The sequence below is a fragment of the Ovis canadensis genome, chromosome 8 (assembly GCF_042477335.2).
Source record: "Ovis canadensis isolate MfBH-ARS-UI-01 breed Bighorn chromosome 8, ARS-UI_OviCan_v2, whole genome shotgun sequence".
Taxonomy (NCBI): Eukaryota; Metazoa; Chordata; class Mammalia; order Artiodactyla; family Bovidae; genus Ovis; species Ovis canadensis.
The window spans coordinates 46,362,034-46,380,158 of record NC_091252.1 but is presented as its reverse complement, the minus strand read 5'-3'; the positions used below and the strand labels follow the sequence as shown (position 1 = coordinate 46,380,158).

Here is an 18,125-nt window from a genome sequence, read left to right as displayed (position 1 = left end):
ACATAAGGGCTTACTACATGGTATTTATTTTTGTGTCTTTAAATGAATATTTGCTGGCTAGAGGTTGTCTGTGCTTTCTTGTTGTAATGCATGTTATTTTATATATGAATGGTTATCTTGAAGTATCAAATAAAAATAAACCTCAAAAATACAAAGAAAGTAAAAAGTAAAATAAAGTAATAATTTGCTTGGAAGTTATATTGGTGAAGAAACTGCATACTATTTTATTACCTAGTGATAAGAAATGTCACCTTAAGATGTTTATCACTGGTCTACAGGGAGTTACAGGGTTGGAGAAACAATGTAAATAATTTGAAATTTTAAAAAAATGGGATAAGAAAGAGTAAGTCTTACTATACATTAATAGTGTAGTTTTGCAAGCTTTTCCCAGGTGGCACAGTGGTAAAGAATCTGCCAATCAGTGTAAGAGACACAGAGACGAGAGGTGTGGTATGATCTCTGGGTCAAGAAGATTCCCTGCAGTAGGAAATGGAAACCCATTCTTGCCTGGAAAATTCCATAGACAGAAGATCCTGGCAGCTACAGTCCACTGGGTCACAAAGAGTCAGACACAGCAGAGCACACACATGCGCACACACACACACAAGTGTAATTTTGCACTTTTTAGTTAAAAAAGTAAAATTTTTATTTAAAACTTAATTTTAGAAAGAATACTTAAATTCCTAAAATAACCTAAGTACCTTTGATGTGTTTTTTAGCTTCAAATAGAGTTACTAAATTTATTGCATTGTTTTATTCTAAATCATTATTTTGTGTCATCGATAAAGTTATATATGCCAAATTATGAATGGCAGGTTCTATGTGAATGGTTTCTCCGAGCATGTATAACATGATGTTCCAGGGCTAGCTCAGTTGCAAATTGGTCCACTTATGTTTGTATGTGTGTGAAGTCACTTCAGTTGTGTCCAACTCTGTGCAACCCTATCGACTGTAGCTTGCCAAGCTTTTCCATCCATGGGGTTCACCAGGCAAAACTAGGCATGCTCTTTACCATTAGTGCCGCCTGGAAAGCTCCACTTATGTTTATGAATGGTCATATATAGAAATATACAAAATATGAATATAAATTCATTCTGAATCTATTGTTGATTTACTTCTCCTTTCCTTCCTGTTATAATGCAGGTGAATTCTGAGTAAATATTATATATCCTCATATGTACATGCACATACACATGGTACATACACACATATATTATATATATATATGTATGTTAGATGTGATATTTTATACTTATTTATTATCCTAAAGCCCCTCATAGTAGAAAGAGAGTTGGCAAATGTCTGAAATGTTTATGATATACCACCTTTCCTTACTATTCTGTTTGTATGCATATGGATGTGACATTTTTATTTCATATATGTGGTTCTTGAGTGAGTGAAAAAAGGGATAATAAGATTTGTAATCAAGGTCACATCATAATCTGGCAAAGCAGTGTGTCATATATAATTGATCCTTTGCTGGAGTATTATTCTAAGTATTTACTTCATTGTGACAAATTTAAACAGATATATATATATATGTATATATAGTCAGTTAATTAGATATATAGACCTTTAATGGAAACTTGACCTGAGATTAAACTTATTAAAGTTTAAGTTACTATTTAAAAGAAACTTTACCACAGCTAACACTTCAAGTTGATATCAATACTTACATATTCCAAAAGTCTTTGATTATTTTAATATGAATGCTAAGAGTCATTACAAGATTATTCATAGAATAGGTATCCTTAAAAATCATCTGAGGGGAGAAAAAGCATGTTAATGCTTCATTTTATGCAATATTTAATCCAACAAATTTTGATTAAGCATCTGCTACATGCCAGGGACAATACCAGGTGTGAGTATATGCCAGTAAAAGAAACAAAATCCTGGCCCTTCTTGAGTTTCTAGTTTATAATTAAGGACATGAAATTATTCATGTTTTTAGTATTATTTGTAGTGAAATAATTGCCTCTATAACCACTGTATTGTGTGTGCTCTTCCCTTTAACAGACTTTTGAGAACTTTGCTATTCTTAATTATTTTTTTAGAGGCTAGAGCTGACTCAAAGATACATAGAAGATTCTCTTTGAACTGTGTTCATAAATCTATAGAAGTAGGCTTTTTTTGTTTGTTTGGATATGTTTAAAAGTCTCAAGGTGGAATTTTAACAACAGAACTCAACAGAGAAAATCTGTAAACTTCCCAAGTAAACAAGATGACTATTTGATCATGTGGGAGAAAATCTGATGACAGCTAGGACAGTGAACTGAAATGGGAGAACATCCACCTTATACCCAATGAGATAAACATTATTAACTTCACTATGGACTTATATATCTGCTGTTCATTGCAGCATGAAGTGCATTTTATTTATGTTTCTTTTTCCCCTTTCCAGATTTATTATGTGTGCTCTTCCTCCCATTTATATTCATTTCTATTTTGTTGTGTTGTCCAGTTTGATACATGATAATTATACTTTCATCCAGTCTTTGTTCCCACCCCCAAAACAGATGGGGTGATAGATGAAATATAGTGCTGGAGTAGGAGAAATTCTTAGAACGATGTTAACAGGAGCTGTTTATTTTTTATGATAATTAGCATTTGTTGTTGTCATGGATGAATGCTTTTAAACACCCTGAAAGTCTGTTATAGCTCTGAACGATGTCCAAAATGATGGAAAAGAATTGGCTTCAGAAACAAAGCTGTGTTTCTGTCAGTCATTTTGGAACATATGATTCATTTTAAATATAAACTAAAAATAAGTTGGATAGCTCTCAGCTTGTAAGCAATTCCAAGATAAGTTGTGAATATTTGCTTTAAAATTCCTGTGTTTCATCTTTGTTTATAGATCAGCAGACCATTAACAAAGAACTCTGAACTGGTAAACAGAAGCCTGGGATTCTAGTCCCAAATTTGTTACTAAATTACTGGTACAACTTTGGAAAAGAGAAGAAGGAAATTGAAATGACTACAGAAAACAGCTATGATGCACTAGGCATTGAGGTAGCTGCTATTGTACATAAATTATGATGCTTAATCTTCAGAGCAATTCTATAAAAACAACACAACTGTAGGGATATAGGTTATCATCTCGCTATCCTTGCTTCCTCCGGTAGTTGGCTCTTCTGCCCACCAGTAGCCCATGGTAGAAACCTGAGCATCTGCCTTGATTCCAACCTTTCTTCAGCCCCGCAATCAAGCTCTAATGGTTATTTAATTCTATACCTCTGAGAACTCTTAAATCTATTCATTCTTTCATGCTTTCTAACTAATTCTTAAGTCAAAATATTTCATCTGGATTATTACTAACAGCCTCCTAACTGATGTTCCTGCTAATCCAGTAAAAAGTAAATTTTAAAAATGCAATTCTGACCGTTATCCTATTAATAGTTTCTCTTGGTCTAAGGATAAAGTCAAAGCTTTTTTGAAAGTCTTATAAGATCTGATGTGATCTAGTTCCTGTACCTCTCCAATATTTGAATGTAAACTTGAGTCTAAATCCTTCACTTAGGTCTCTTAAATTGAGCCATTAAATTTCCTTTGGTTTCTGAAAAATACTGTCCTGTCCGCCTGTTTCTCTCATTCTGGCTCCTGCTCCTCCTCCCCAGTAAACACACACACATACACTTGTGTATTTGCACCCGCACATTCATTTGCACCATTTGACTTAGATGTCACAAAGAAAGGCTGTCCTGACCCCAGCTCCCAAGCAGAAATAGGTTTCCCTCAATACATTCCCATAGCCTTGTGGTTCTCCTGTGACCTTCCCCCATGAGAACATCATTACATCACAGATGACTGTTCTTGGCTGAATTTTCCACTAGATCAAATACAAATCTGAATAGCTTAGAACCTAAGGTTGCCCAGCATTCTATCACTAGCACCTAGGTATTACCTGGCTAATGGAAATACCTGAATCAATATTTAAGGAATGAATGCATAAAAAGGTATTATCATATCCAGTGTTTAGACAAAGAAGCTCCAATGGGTTAAGTCATCTGTCCAAGGTCGACTTAGTTTGACAGCTTTTTAATACTTTGCCATTGAATAAGTAGATTCAACAATAATTCTCAGATATATAGACATGATTTCTCCTATCATTTCAAAAATTTTATAAGTAATCTGGAGTGAATTGTGCTTATATGTTAACAGCAGTTAAAATATATTTACTTGTTTACTTATTTGAACAATCATTATCAAGTATCTTCTGTATACCAGGTACAGATCTATGTTCAGCATGAGACAGGATTATAGGTAAAACTTTGTCTCCATGTGCTCAGAGTTGAGTGAGGGGAAGATAGAGGATGTGAACAGGTACTATTATAGTGTAACAAGTACAGATAGAGACAAGAAAATAATATTGTGACATTTTAGGAGATGAATATAGACATAAAAGAATTTAGGGGAGTGGAAGGTTTTAAAGGCAGAGGAGAATTTTGGAGAACGTGAGATAATTTTGAAATTATCATAAAGCACAAGAAGAAATGCTTCAATTAGAGAAGGGGCTTAAGGGAGTAAGGTATAAATATGAGAATGCCTGGGAAGCTGGTTTGTCAGGGAATTGCAGGCACTTCATTACAATGGATCATCAGGAAAAGGAAGATGAGGAAGAATGAGGGAGAATGTATACAAGGCAAATGTAGGAGAAATCAAAAGGAGCTTTTTCCTAGCTACTGTGCTTTGGAGTTTGCATGTTACAGCAGTTATCAGTCGTGTCTGCCTGATGTGAACCTGCTTTTCAAACCACATCGAGTGCCTCGGGGATAGAAAGACACTCAGTCAGTACCTTTCAGAGGCAATCAAAAAGGACACACAGAGAGGGATATCCATAGACTGGACTTTGGATTGAAATCCTGGTTCTGTTGTGTAATTTTCAGCAAGTTACTTGACTTTATTTTTTTATTTTTTATTTTTTTTAGTTACTTGACTTTAAAGACACGAGTTGACAACATTTGTAATTTGAAGATGATGCATACATCAGGGGATTGTTGTCATGATTAGTGAGATATGCAAAGTGCTTTATAGTTCCCATGTAGCCTCAGTTCAGTTCAGTCGCTCAGTCGTGTCCGACTCTTTGCAACCCCATGAATTGCAGCACGCCAGGCCTCCCTGTCCATCACCAACTCCTGGAGTTCACTCAGACTTACGTCCATCGAGTCAGTGATGCCATCTAGCCATCTCATCCTCTGTCGTCCCCTTCTCCTCCTGCCTCCAATCCCTCCCAGCATTAGAGTCTTTTCCAATGAGTCAACTCTTCACATGAGGTGGCCAAAGTACTGGAGTTTCAGCTTCAGCATCATTCCTTCCAAAGAAATCCCAGGGTTGATCTCCTTCAGAATGGACTGGTTGGATCTCCTTGCAGTCCAAGGGACTCTCAAGAGTCTTCTCCAACACCACAGTTCAAAAGCATCAATTCTTCGGCACTCAGCCTTCTTCACAGTCCAACTCTCACATCCATACATGACCACTGGAAAAACCATAGCCTTGACTAGATGGACCTTAGTAGGCAAAGTAATGTCTCTGCTTTTGAATATGCTATCTAGGTTGGTCATAACTTTTCTTCCAAGGAGTAAGCATCTTTTAATTTCATGGCTGCAGTCACCATCTGCAGTGATTTTGGAGCCCTCCAAATTAAAGTCTGACACTGTTTCCACTGTTTCCCCATCTATTTCCCATGAAGTGATGGGACCAGATGCCATGCAGGAGCTTAAAAATGTCAACAGTAGAAATGCCTTGGGGGCTTCCCTGATGGCTCAGGGTTGAAAATCTGCCTACCAATGCAGGAGATACAGATTCGATCCCTGGTCGGGAAATGAAAATCCCACACATGCTGCAGGGCAACAACAGAAGTCTACAAGGTAACCAAAGACCCGGGCAGCCATGAAAAAAAAAAAAAAAAAAAGCCATGTGCTGTGTTCTGTTTATTCCTAACTATAAGAAAAAGAAATTATCTTCAGTCCTGTATTTTAAAGTATGAGGATATTTAGATGTAAAAAGTTGAGGTAAGTTGCCCAAGGTTTCACAGCAAGTAAATAGTGCTGTGCTGTGCTTAGTCGCTCAGTCGTGTCCTACTCTGCAACCCCATGGACTGTAGCCCGCCAGTCTCCTCTGTCCATGGGGATGCTCCAGGCAAGAATACCGGAGTAGGTGGCCATGCCCTCCTCCAGGGGATCTTCCTGACCCAGGGATCAAACCCAGGTTTGAACCCACATTGCAGGCAGATTCTTTAAAGACTGAGCCCCCAAGGAAGCCCAAGTAAATGGTAGATCTGCATTTTTGACCCAACGCTATCAACTGCAGAACTCACTGTATTAAATATTGTGACATAATGATAGCTATCATGTTTTTATTTGGTTCATTTTGTTGTCACTATTTTAAGAACAGGAATGACTTAGTCAGAACTTCTTTTGGTAGTTTCTCTGGTTACAGTGTGGAGAATGCATTAGGGCTATTCAGATAATATGGGGAATAGGATAAGACCAGAAGCAAGAGAATTCTGAATTAGTCAAGTCGAAAAAAAGGTAAGTTTCAATTAAAGAGTTTTTGATGGAAGGATATTGAAATAGAATTCTGGGGAGATTTAGGAGATACCAATTGCAGGACTTAGTATGTAAGTAAACAGAGAAGGAATGGAGAGAGAGACAGTAAGAATGACCACTCTATTTGTGGTCTGGACTACTAATCAATGGCACATTTACCTAAAAGAGGAAAACAAGAAAAAAAAATGCGGGAAAAGGTATAATAAGTCTGACTTTTAACACATTAAACTTGAAGCACCTTTGACTCATACAGTTATATTGGAGAGAGAAATCCATCTTGAAAAATAAAAGTTTAGTATGGGCATATAATGCTCCTCTGCTTTCCATTTGGACTTCTTTGTGATAGGAGGAAATGAAGACAGTTGACAAAAAACAGAGTCATGGTACGAGAAAGCTCAGAGTAGGCAGTCATGAAGATGCATATAGACCTGAAAATAATTTAGGGGAGAGAATGTAAATTTTTTTAATTAATGAAGAAAATCAGTAAATTTTTTAGATGTTAACATTAACAAACTTAACTTTGATTAATTTCATGACATGAGTATAGGAAAAAAGGTCAGGACCTTTATCCTAAGCAAAAGCAGAAATGATTTCTTTACTAACTTTATTAACTTGAATGAACTTTATTTATAGACTATTTTCTAGATACTCTTGTGTATGATTAGAGTTAGTTTAAGAAAAATGTAAAGTCATTTAATGGGGCTTCCCAGGTGCACAGTGGGTGAAAATCCACATGTAATGCAGGAGAGGCAGGAGACAGCAGTTCAATACCTGGGTCAGGAATATCCCCCGGAGGAGGACATGGCAATCCACTCCAGTATTCTTGCCTGGAGAACAAAGAGTTGGACATGACTGAAATGACTCAGCATGCATGCACGAAGTCAATTAACAGTAAAAATTATTTTATTTTGGGGGGGGTATATTTGTTTAAATAGAATAAATAAAATTAAATAATTCAATAGATGCTAATGGGAAAAATATGTTTTTAAAAGTTACTAACTTTTGAATAATATAACAATTCTAGGGAAGCCTGTTATAAAACATCTAACCAAATAAATTTAATTTTATTTCAAGGACTGGGATAATTTGAATCTAAGATGATTGATTATATGTTATATGTTCTAAGTGCAGAGCCTTCAAGTTCTTTAGTTCCAAGTGGAAATACAATTAGCAATTATGAGTTAAAACTAATTATTTGGATATAGGTGAATACATAGCATGGCATATTACTGCTTCCATTAAGTTGGTTCTGCATGAACATAGGTTCTTTATTCCTATTTAAGCAAGCCTCAAAATTATTTGGAATATTATTATTAAACTTTGGTTACACAATAGTATTTTTAAACGTGTTCATAGAATGAATTCTTTCTCTGAGTTTTAAAGTCTTTAAAGTACTGCCAACTCTAAAAGACAAATATCTAATTTCTAATCCATAACAATCATACATTTCATATTTCTGCCAATAGTGGAGTAAATATACATGTATGTCTACAGTGTCTACAATGATCAGTAATATTTGCCAGTATTAGAAAATAAGCAAAAAAATAACATAAAGTGAGAATAATTTCCTGGTGATAGTCAAACACTACCAATTTTCTATATTTAAATATGAAACATATTGGCATGAGTATCTTGGTAGTTACTTTTCTGCTAGCCTTTTTCTGGTCTTATCTGTCTCCCTCTCTGTGCTGTGTAGGAGAAAGATAGCACTTAAATTATCTTTCTGATATACTTGACAATTTTGACTGTTCCTTTCTTTAGTGGAAGAGTAAAATTCTCCTAGTTTGGCCTCTGTGCCATCATTCTCTCCTTGTTATCTCCTTTTCAGCCATTTATTCCCATTCTCATACTCTTAAACTCTTTTTTTCTTTCTCTGCTCCTTAAAAGCTCATGTCATTCAAGGTTTTATTCCCAGGCTTCCTGTTTTGTGCTTGTTTACCTCACTTTCCCTGAAGCCTTCCATCTGACTTATGCCTTTCTTTGACTGAATGCTATAGACTCACCACTGGATACCTTAGATCCAGTCACCCATTGGTCATCTTTATGTGGATATCTCCCCCAGCATAACAAAAAACAAACATACTGCTTTTATTCCCAAACTTGCTTTTTCTCTTGGGTTTCTGTCTTCATCTAGCTAGATTCCTAGTGGCCGTTCTAGATTCTTGTTTGTCCTCTCAACCTTCATTTCTAACTGATCACTTAATACCTCTCCTTTTTGTATCACATTTCTCAAATTTACCTCTTCCTCCATCCCAACCAGCTGTCTTAGTTAATATCCTTATTCTAAATCACCTAGACTATGTTCTGTCCTCTATTTAAGTTCATATCTCTGATGCAGTCAAAATGGTCTCTTTTAAAAGGACAGTGTGGTGCTGTCATGCCCAGGCATAAAGCTGTTTGGTGGTTCCTCATTTCCGGGAAAGATGAGTTCTAGATCCACAGCATGGCGTGTATGGCTTTCTTCGCTGGCACCCTCATGCCTCTGATTTTCTTTCCCTGGTCTTTGCTTTCTCAACACTTAGGCTGCAGCTCTCCCTGAATAATTGTAGTTCACCCTTAACAATCATCCTCTGTTCTGTCAAATCTCTTTGCTGTGCACAAATTGTTCTCTCGGCTTGTTATGCTCTTCTCTTTCAAGGATCTATTCACCACCTCCAGGTTTACCTTAAAATATTCTTACAAGGTTAATTTGTGAAGTAACCATCCCTAACTTTTCCTGACATGAGCTCACAAGTCTATTCTTTGTGCATACGATGCAAGAGTTTAGTTGATAATATAGTTCATCATCAATTTTGTAGTATAATTATCAACCTGTTCACATGACCCATGTAGCAAAGGTGACACTTTGCTTAGTCGAAGAGCTCTAAATATTTTATGTTTAATTTATCATTTGTTTGTTTCTTCATTTAAAAAAAATAATTTATTTCTTATTTAGTTCACAAGTATCACACATTTACTCTGTGTCATTATTGTTTTAGGTACTGGAGATATAAGAGTGAACAAAACAGACAAAACTTCTTTGCCTTGTGGAGTTTGCATTCTAGTATAGAGTGATAATAACAAAATATGTCAGTATATAGGATCAAATATGACGTGTTATGAAGAGAAATAAAGCAATGGAGGCATTAGGAAGTATTGAATATTAAGCTGCATTGTCAGAAAAGATCATATTTAGAAAGTGAAATTTAAGCTTGGTCTTGAATGAACTGAGGAAATATGTGATGGGAGTGTCTGAAGAAAGAGTGTTTCAGGTAAAAAGCAAGAAGGTAAAAAAATAACCAAGGGAGAAGAGAGAAAGAATTTTAAGTAAAGCAGGGTTTTTTTGTATGTGTGTTTGTTTTTTTAATTTCAGTTTAGAGAAGGATGTTTTCAGAAACTGAAAACTAAAGGAGAGTTTTATGACGTCTGTCATTTTTTAATGTGTGTATATGTGTTTATGTATATATGTACATATATGGCTGCATATGTATATGTTCCATTATGACATGTTCCATATGTCTTGGCAATGGTAAGTTATTTATTTAAAGATAACTCATTGTAGAGACTTTCCCACATACAAGCTTATTTGTGTATGAGTTAGTTAGTAGTGGTTATGGCCCAGAGCTGTGTTGTGGTCTCATTTGCTCAGTCGTGTCTGACTCTTTGAGACTCCATGGACTGTAGCCTGGAAGGCTCCTCTGTCCATGGGATTCTCCAGGCAAGAACACTAGAGTGGGTTGCCATTTCCTTCTCCAGGGGATCTTTCTGACCCAGGGATCGAATCCGCATCTTGCATCTCCTGCATTGGCAGGCAGATTCTTTACCACTAAGTCACCTGGGAAGCCCATGGTCCATAGCACTGACCCTTAAAATAGTGATAGGATTCACTTATAATTGAAATAAAACTTTAGGGGAAGAAGAAAAAAAGAGTAAGTTTGAGATATTAAATTCTGCAAGATGTAATAGATCATTTATCAGATACTTGATTTAAAATAAATTGGTTCTGTATCAGAAATACTTTTTAAAAAAATCGAGATCCTGAATGGATTAAAACAATGATATTCATTGTATATCAGGTGAACACGACTACCTTCTGAAACAGTTTTTTGTTTCCTATTCAACATTCTTTAAATGTTTATCTTGTTTTAAATATAAGGCATATAAACTATATTTGAAAAGCAAAAAAGAGTTCACACCCCAGTTCTAGATAGGCTAATTGTGCATCATTATTTTAGAATTATTCCAGTTTGGAGGTGGCACAATGTCCACTCTGTTTATATTTCGGTGATTCAGAACGAACCTCAAGAAATGAATTTTTTGCATAAATGCATTAAAAATGTACTAAATCTATCCTGTCATACATAGAGCTTTGGTTAGTGGAAGCTAATGATGATGCAGAACTAATATATACCTTTCCTTGCCTTCATATAATAACCAAAGGTATTATTTTACTCATCATAAATTCCTGCATTTCTGTAAACTCAGTCATCTTGCTTTGATAAAACAAAATTTATTGTATAACAGATATTAAAATTAAAGTCCAAAGCTCTGATTCTTAAATTTAATTGATATCAAGGAATGGGATTTCCAGGGCTACTGTTAAAACTAGAGGTTTCTAGGCGAACTGCTATTACTCAGAAACTCTAGGGTTGTAGTCAAGGACTTACAATTTGAATAGGACACATAGCTAATTGTGATAGGCATTACTAATGTTTATCAGTATGTGGCTAATTCTACTTATAGACAGAGAGAGATTGAAGTCTCACACCTATTTAGGTTGCCATTGCTTTCTCTGACACAATGAGAAATGAAAAGTTATAATTTTCTTTTCTAAAGTGTGGTTGAAGATCAAGGAGCTCTTATTGGTATATTGAGAGACTGAAGGATTGTTTTAGGTGATGGAGTGTGGGCAGGAGGTTCCTCACTTCTGGAAGCATTTAATTGCCTGTACTGTTTGAAGTATCTCAAAATACTGAGCTAAAATATCAAAGAGACCTGCCTTGGGAAGCTATTTAGATCTATAGCAGACCTTGCTTTTATGTGACATAAAATCTTGTTCTGTTAAATTGCTGTGGTTTGGAGATAGTTTTTCCTATACCACAGCCTAGTCTAGTCATTCTCAAACTTTAGTGTGCATTAAAATCATTAGGGAAACGTGTTAAAACACTGCTTCCTGGCTTTCCTCCCAGCTTTTAGTAGGTGTGGGATGTGGCCTGAGAGTTTTTTCCTAAGTACCCAAGTGATCATGCTGCTGGTCCAGCGACAAACTTTTGAGAGACATTGATCCATCTAATCTTGAATATTATGCAAATTATCATATTTTGAAAAATAATTGATAGTAAGTCAAATTTGTCAGTATAATAAAGTCGTAATTTTATAGATAAAAACAAATTTTAAAATTTTAAATAAAACTAGAATGATTTGTAGTGATTTAATATTGACAAAATTATCAATCACTTATTAAAAATATATATTCATTGTCTGAACTTCCACATTGAGTAGTTTTAATTCTGATAAATATGTTTGTCCTTGGAGTATTTTAAACTGCTTTGAATTAGTTATAATATGGAGGAAGAATATTGTAACATAAATATGATAAAAAATTTTAAGTGTAAATTAATATGATTTCAAATAATCAAGCAGATAAAATATTTTATAATATCTATTTCAACAAGTTTATAAATAGTTTTACTTTTAAATTTAATTTTAAAAAGATTTTGTATAAAGTGATATTTGCAGGACTGATGAGCATGATTTGTCAATTAAGCATTTAAAAAAAATCTCCTGTTCCATTTTCACAATGAACATTTTATGCATTTATCCAATTGAAATAACTGTCTTGGCATTAAAGAAAGAAACTTAAGTCAGTCCTTGAAAGCTTAATACTAACTTGTTAATTACCCTATAATTACACAATGAGAAATGCTGCTGCTAAGTCACTTCAGTCATGTCTGACTCTGTGCGATCCCATGGACAGCAGCCCACCAGGCTCCCCTGTCCCTGGGATTCTCCAGGCAAGAACACTGGAGTGGATTGCCATTTCCTTCTCCAATGCATAAAAGTAAAAAGTGAAGTGAAGTCGCTCAGTCCTGTCCGACTCTTCAGGATACCATGGACTGCAGCCTACGAGGCTCTTCCCTCCATGGGAGTACTGGAGTGGGTTGCCATTGCTTTCTCTGACACAATGAGAAATGAAAAGTTATAATTTTCTTTTCTAAAGTGTGGTTGAAGATCAAGGAGCTCTTATTGGTATATTGAGAGACTGAAGGAAATGATGCAATTTTTTTCTTATAAATACCATCAGATGTCATTGGAAACTCAGCTAAGGAACTAGATAAATGTTTAAGCATAATCTTTAAAATTTGTTTTTTATCTGTTTTCAAAGGAAACACCACCTATTATATATTAAGAAGTAACCTGATGCTCAATAGCAAAAAAACAAACAATTCAATTAAAAATGATGAGAGGGCCTGAACAGGAGACAAATAAATAGCCAAGGGTTACATGAAAAGATGCTCAACATCACTAACCATCAGGGAAATTAAAATCAAAATCACAGTGAGATATCACCTCACATCTGTTGACAATAAATAATAAGTGTTGGCGAGGATGTGTAAAAGAGAGATGCTTGTGCACTGTTGGTGGAAATATAAGTTGGCACAGCTGCTATAAGAAACAGTACAGTGGTTCCTCAAAAAACTGGAAATAAAAATACTGTATAATACAGCAATCCTACTTCTGGGTATCTACCCCCCAAATAAAACCATTATCTCAAAGAAATATCTGCTGTTCATTGCAGCATTATTCATAGTAGCCAAGAAATGAAAACAACCTATGTGTTTGTCTAAGGATAAATGGATAAAAAGATGTATGAAAGTGAAAGTGAAGTCACTCAGTTGTGTCCGACTCTTTGTGACCCCATAGACTGTAGTCTACCAGACTCCTCTGTTCGTGGGATTTTCTGGGCAAGAATACTGGAGTGGGTTGCCATTTCCTTCTCCAGGGGATCTTCCCGACCCAGGGATCGAACCCAGGTCTCCTGCATTGTAGGCAGACGCTTTACCGTCTGAGCTACATGTATGTATGAATAATATACACATGGATACTATTCAGCCCTGAGAGAGAGGAAAATGCTGACATTTGCAGCAATATGGATGGACCCTGAGGCCCCTATAATAAGTCAAATAAGTCAAAGAAAGACAGATATTATATGATCTCATTTACATGTGGAATCTAAAGAAGCCAAAGTCAGACAAACATAGAGTGATAATTACCAGGGGTTGAGGGATAGGGAAAATGGGGAGATATTGGCAAAAGTGTACAAACTTCCAGGTATAAGAAAAATATGTTCTGGAGATCTAATGTATAGTATCGTGACTAATCTTCACAATGGTGTATTATATTTTTGAAAGTTGTTAAAAGAGTTAGACCTTAAATGTTTTCACCACCCACCCCCTCATAAAAGAAGAAATGGTAAATTTGAGAGGTAATGGAGGTGTTAATGACCCTAATATGATCATCGTTTTACAGTGTGTACATGTATGAAGTCATGTTGTATGGCTTAAACTTATACAAAGTTATATGTCAATTATGTCTCAATAAAGTTGGGGAGAGAGAGAAGTACATAGCAAAGATCTTTGTATTTATATGTTGTTGTTCAGTCACTAAGTCATGTCTGACTCTCTGACTCTGTGGACCACTGCATGCCATGCTTCCCTGTCCTTAACTGTCTCTCAGAGTTTGTTCAAACTCATTCCATGCAGCCATTTCATCCTCTATCATCAATCTTTACAAGCGTCAGTGTCTTTTTCCAATGAGTCATCTCTTTGCATCAGGTGGCCAAAGTATCGGAGCTTCCGCTTTATCATCAGTGCTTTCAGTGAATATTCAGGGTTGATTTCCTTTAGGATTGACTGGTTTGATGTCTTTACTGTCCAAGGGACTCTCAAGAATCTTCTTCACAGAATTTGAGAGGGTAGATTCTTTGGCACTCAGCCTTGTTTATGGTCCAACTCTCATCCATACATGATAACTGGAAAAACCATAGCTTTGACTATATGCACCTTTGTTGGCAAAATTGTGTCTTTGCTTTTGCATACACTGTCTAGGTTTGTCATAGCTTTTCTTCCAAAGTGCAAGTATCTTTTACTTTCATGGCCAGTCACCATCTGAAGTGATTTTGGAGCCCAAGAAACTGAAGTCTGTCACTGTTTCCACTTATTTCCCATCTATTTGCCATGAAGTGATGGGACTTGGTGCCATGATCTTCAGTTTTTGAATGTTGAGTTTTAAGCCAGCTTTTTCACTCTCCTCTTTCACCCTCATCAAGAGGCTCTTTAGTTCCTCTTCACTTCCTGCCATTAGCATGATATCATCTGCATATCTGAGGTTATTATTTCTCCTGGCAATCCTGATTCCAACTTCTGCGTCACTCAGCCCATTATTTTGCATGTTGTACTCTGCATGTAAGTCGGATAAGCAGGGTGACAATATAAAGCCATGACATACTTCTTTCAGAGTTTTGAACCAGTCCATATTTCCATGTGTGGTTTTAACAGTTGCTTCTTGACCTATATATGGGTTTCTCACGTGGAGAATAAGGTGGTCTGGTATTCCTATCTCTTTAAGAATTTTCCACAATTTGTTGTGATCCACACCAGTCAAAAGCTTTAGCATAGTCAAAGAAGCAGAAGTAGATGTTTTATTGGAACTTCCTTGTTTTATTTTCTGTGATCCAGTGAATGTTGGCAATTTGATCCCTGGTTCCTCTGCCTTTTCTAAATCCAGCTTGAACATCTGGCAGTTCTCAGTTCATGAACTGTTGAAGCCTAGCTTGGAGGATTTTGAGCATTATCTTGCTAGCATGTGAAATGAACACAGTTGTATGGTAGTGTGAACATTCTTTGGCATTGCCTTCCTTTGAGATTGGAATGAAAACTGACCTTCTCCAGTCCTGTGGACACTGCTGAGTTTTCCAAATTTTCTGGCATATTGGGTAGAGCACTCTCACAGCATCATCTTTTAGGATTTGAAATAGCTTAGCTTGCATCCCATCACGTCGGCTAGCTTTGTTTGTAGTAATGCTTCCTAAGGCCCGCTTGACTTCACACTGCAGGATGTCTGGCTCTAAGTGAGTGAACACACCATCATGGTTATCCAGGTTATTAACTCCTTTTTCATATAGTTCTTCTGAGTATTCTTGCCACTTCTTTATATTTTCTGCTTATGTGAAGTCCTTGCCGTTTCTGTCCTTTATTGTGCTCATCCTTACATGAAATGTTCCCTTGGTATCTAATTTTCCTGAAGAGATCGCTAGTCTTTCCCATTCTATTGTTTTCCTCTATTTCCTTGCATTGTTCATTTAAGAAGGCTTTTTAAAAATCTCTCTTTGCTCTTTTCTGGAACTCTGCATTCAGCTGGGCATTTCTTTCCCTTTCTCTTTTGCCTTTTGCGTCTCTTCTTTTCTCAGCTATTTGTAAGTCCTCCTCAGACAACCACTTTGCCTTCTTGCATTTCTTTTGCTTGGGGATGGTTTGGTCACTGACTTACGTGTTATTAACCTATATCCATAGTTATTCAGGCTTTGTTTTTGTCTACTATATCTAACCCCATGAATCTAAAGAAGCCAAATCTATAAGGCCTTTCACACAGTGTCCAGATCTTAGCTTTTACACTTTTGACAAAGAATTCTTTATGTCCTTACCTTATGATAAAGATCAGAGAGTATTTACAGAGGCTGTTGGTAAGAGAGATACACAAAATATTTTTCTTCTCTGCCTGTTAAAGCAATAATTCTTCAAAGTCTGGGGTTTTGTTGTTGTTGTTGTTTGAATGGAATAAATCTAAGTTATATTGGACAGATTTTACATATGCATTGACTGAATGTGATATAATTTATATAGTTGTATATATTAATTTTTCTCAATACTGTTTATTGTTGTGTAAATTATTGTCACTGGTTTGGAGATTAGGATAGGTTCTACGAGACTTTGTAGAACTAATATTGTTTGCAACTCTTGTTTGTTAGGTTAGAGTAGAGACAGACTTGAAACGTGTGCAATGTTTAGTTGTAATTTTCTTAAAACACATATGTAACACCATAATATTGTAGTCAAAACTTAAAAATTTTTTAATTGTGATAAAACACACATACTGTTTACCGTCTTAACTACTTATAATTTACAGTTCAATAATATTATGCATATTCACATTGCTGTAAACCAATCTCCAAAACAATTTCATCTTACAAAACTGAAACTCTATACTAATTAAGTCGCAATGCCCCATATCCCCTCCCTTTAGTCCCTGGCAGCCAACATTATGTTTTCTGTTTCTAAGAATTTGACTACACTGGATACCACATATAAGTAGAACCATACAGTTTTTATAGTTTTGTGAGTGGCGTATTTCAATCTTTTAGGTTTACTCATGTTGCAGTATCTGTCAGAATGCCTTTCCTCTTTTAAGGCTGAATAGTATTCCACATTCCATCGTATGTGGTTTCTATATTTTATTTATTCATTCTTCTGTCAATGGATACTGTAGTTACTTCTTTCATTTGGCTACTGTGAATAATAACATGTTCTATGAACATGAGTGTACAACTGTCTCTTCAAGACCCCTTCTTTTGGTTATATATACAGAAGTTGAATTAATAGATTATATGGTTAGAGATTGAATAACAAAAGGTGATTAGTCTGTGTTTAATTTTTTGAGGAAACACCCTACTGTTTTCCACAGAGAGTACACCATTTTACATTCCTTCCAGCAGTGAATGCAGGTTTCAATTTCTCTACATCCTTACCAACACATTATTTTCTGTTTTTGTTTTTGATAGTAGTCATCCTGCTGGGTGTGAGCTAATATCTTATTGATATCTCATTGTGGTTTTGATTTACATTTCCCTAGTGAAAAAGTTGGCTTAAAGCTCAACATTCAGAAAACTAAGATCATGGCATCCATTCCCATCACTTCATGGCAAATGGATGGGGAAACAGTGGAAACAGTGGCTGACTTTATTTTTTTGCACTCCAAAATCACTGCAGATGGTAACTGCAGCCATGAAATTAAAAGATGCTTGCTCCTTGGAAGAAAAGTTATGATAAACCTAGACAGCATATTAAAAAGCAGAGATATTACTTTACCAACAAAGGTCTGTCTAGTCAAAACTGTGGTTTTTCCAATAGTCATGTATGGATGTGAGAGCTGGACTATAAAGAAAGCTAAGCACCAAAGAATTGATGCTTTTAAATTGTGGTATTAGAGAGGACTGTTGAGATTCCCTTGGACTGCAAGGAGATCCAACCAGTCCATCCTAAAGGAAATCAGTCCTAAATAGTCATTGGAAGGACTGATGCTGGCCACCTGATGTGAAGAACTGACTCATTGGAAAAACCCTGATGCTGGGAAAGATTGAAGCAGGAGGAGAAGGAGACGACAGAGGATGAAGTGGTTGGATAGCATCACTAACTCAATGGACATGAGTTTGAGTAAACTCAGGGAGTTGTTGTTAGTCAGGGAGGCCTTGCCATGTTGTAGTCTGTGCGGTCACAAAGAGTTGGACACAACTGAATGACTGAACTGAACTGAATGGTTAATCAT

At 36.0% G+C, this 18,125-nt stretch overlaps 1 protein-coding gene across 1 annotated transcript in view; it reads left to right on the top strand.

Annotated features, from left to right (window-relative positions):
- Positions 1–18,125, top strand: part of GRIK2 (glutamate ionotropic receptor kainate type subunit 2) — a 742,654-nt gene that overhangs the window by 289,743 nt on the left and 434,786 nt on the right. The window lies entirely within an intron of this gene.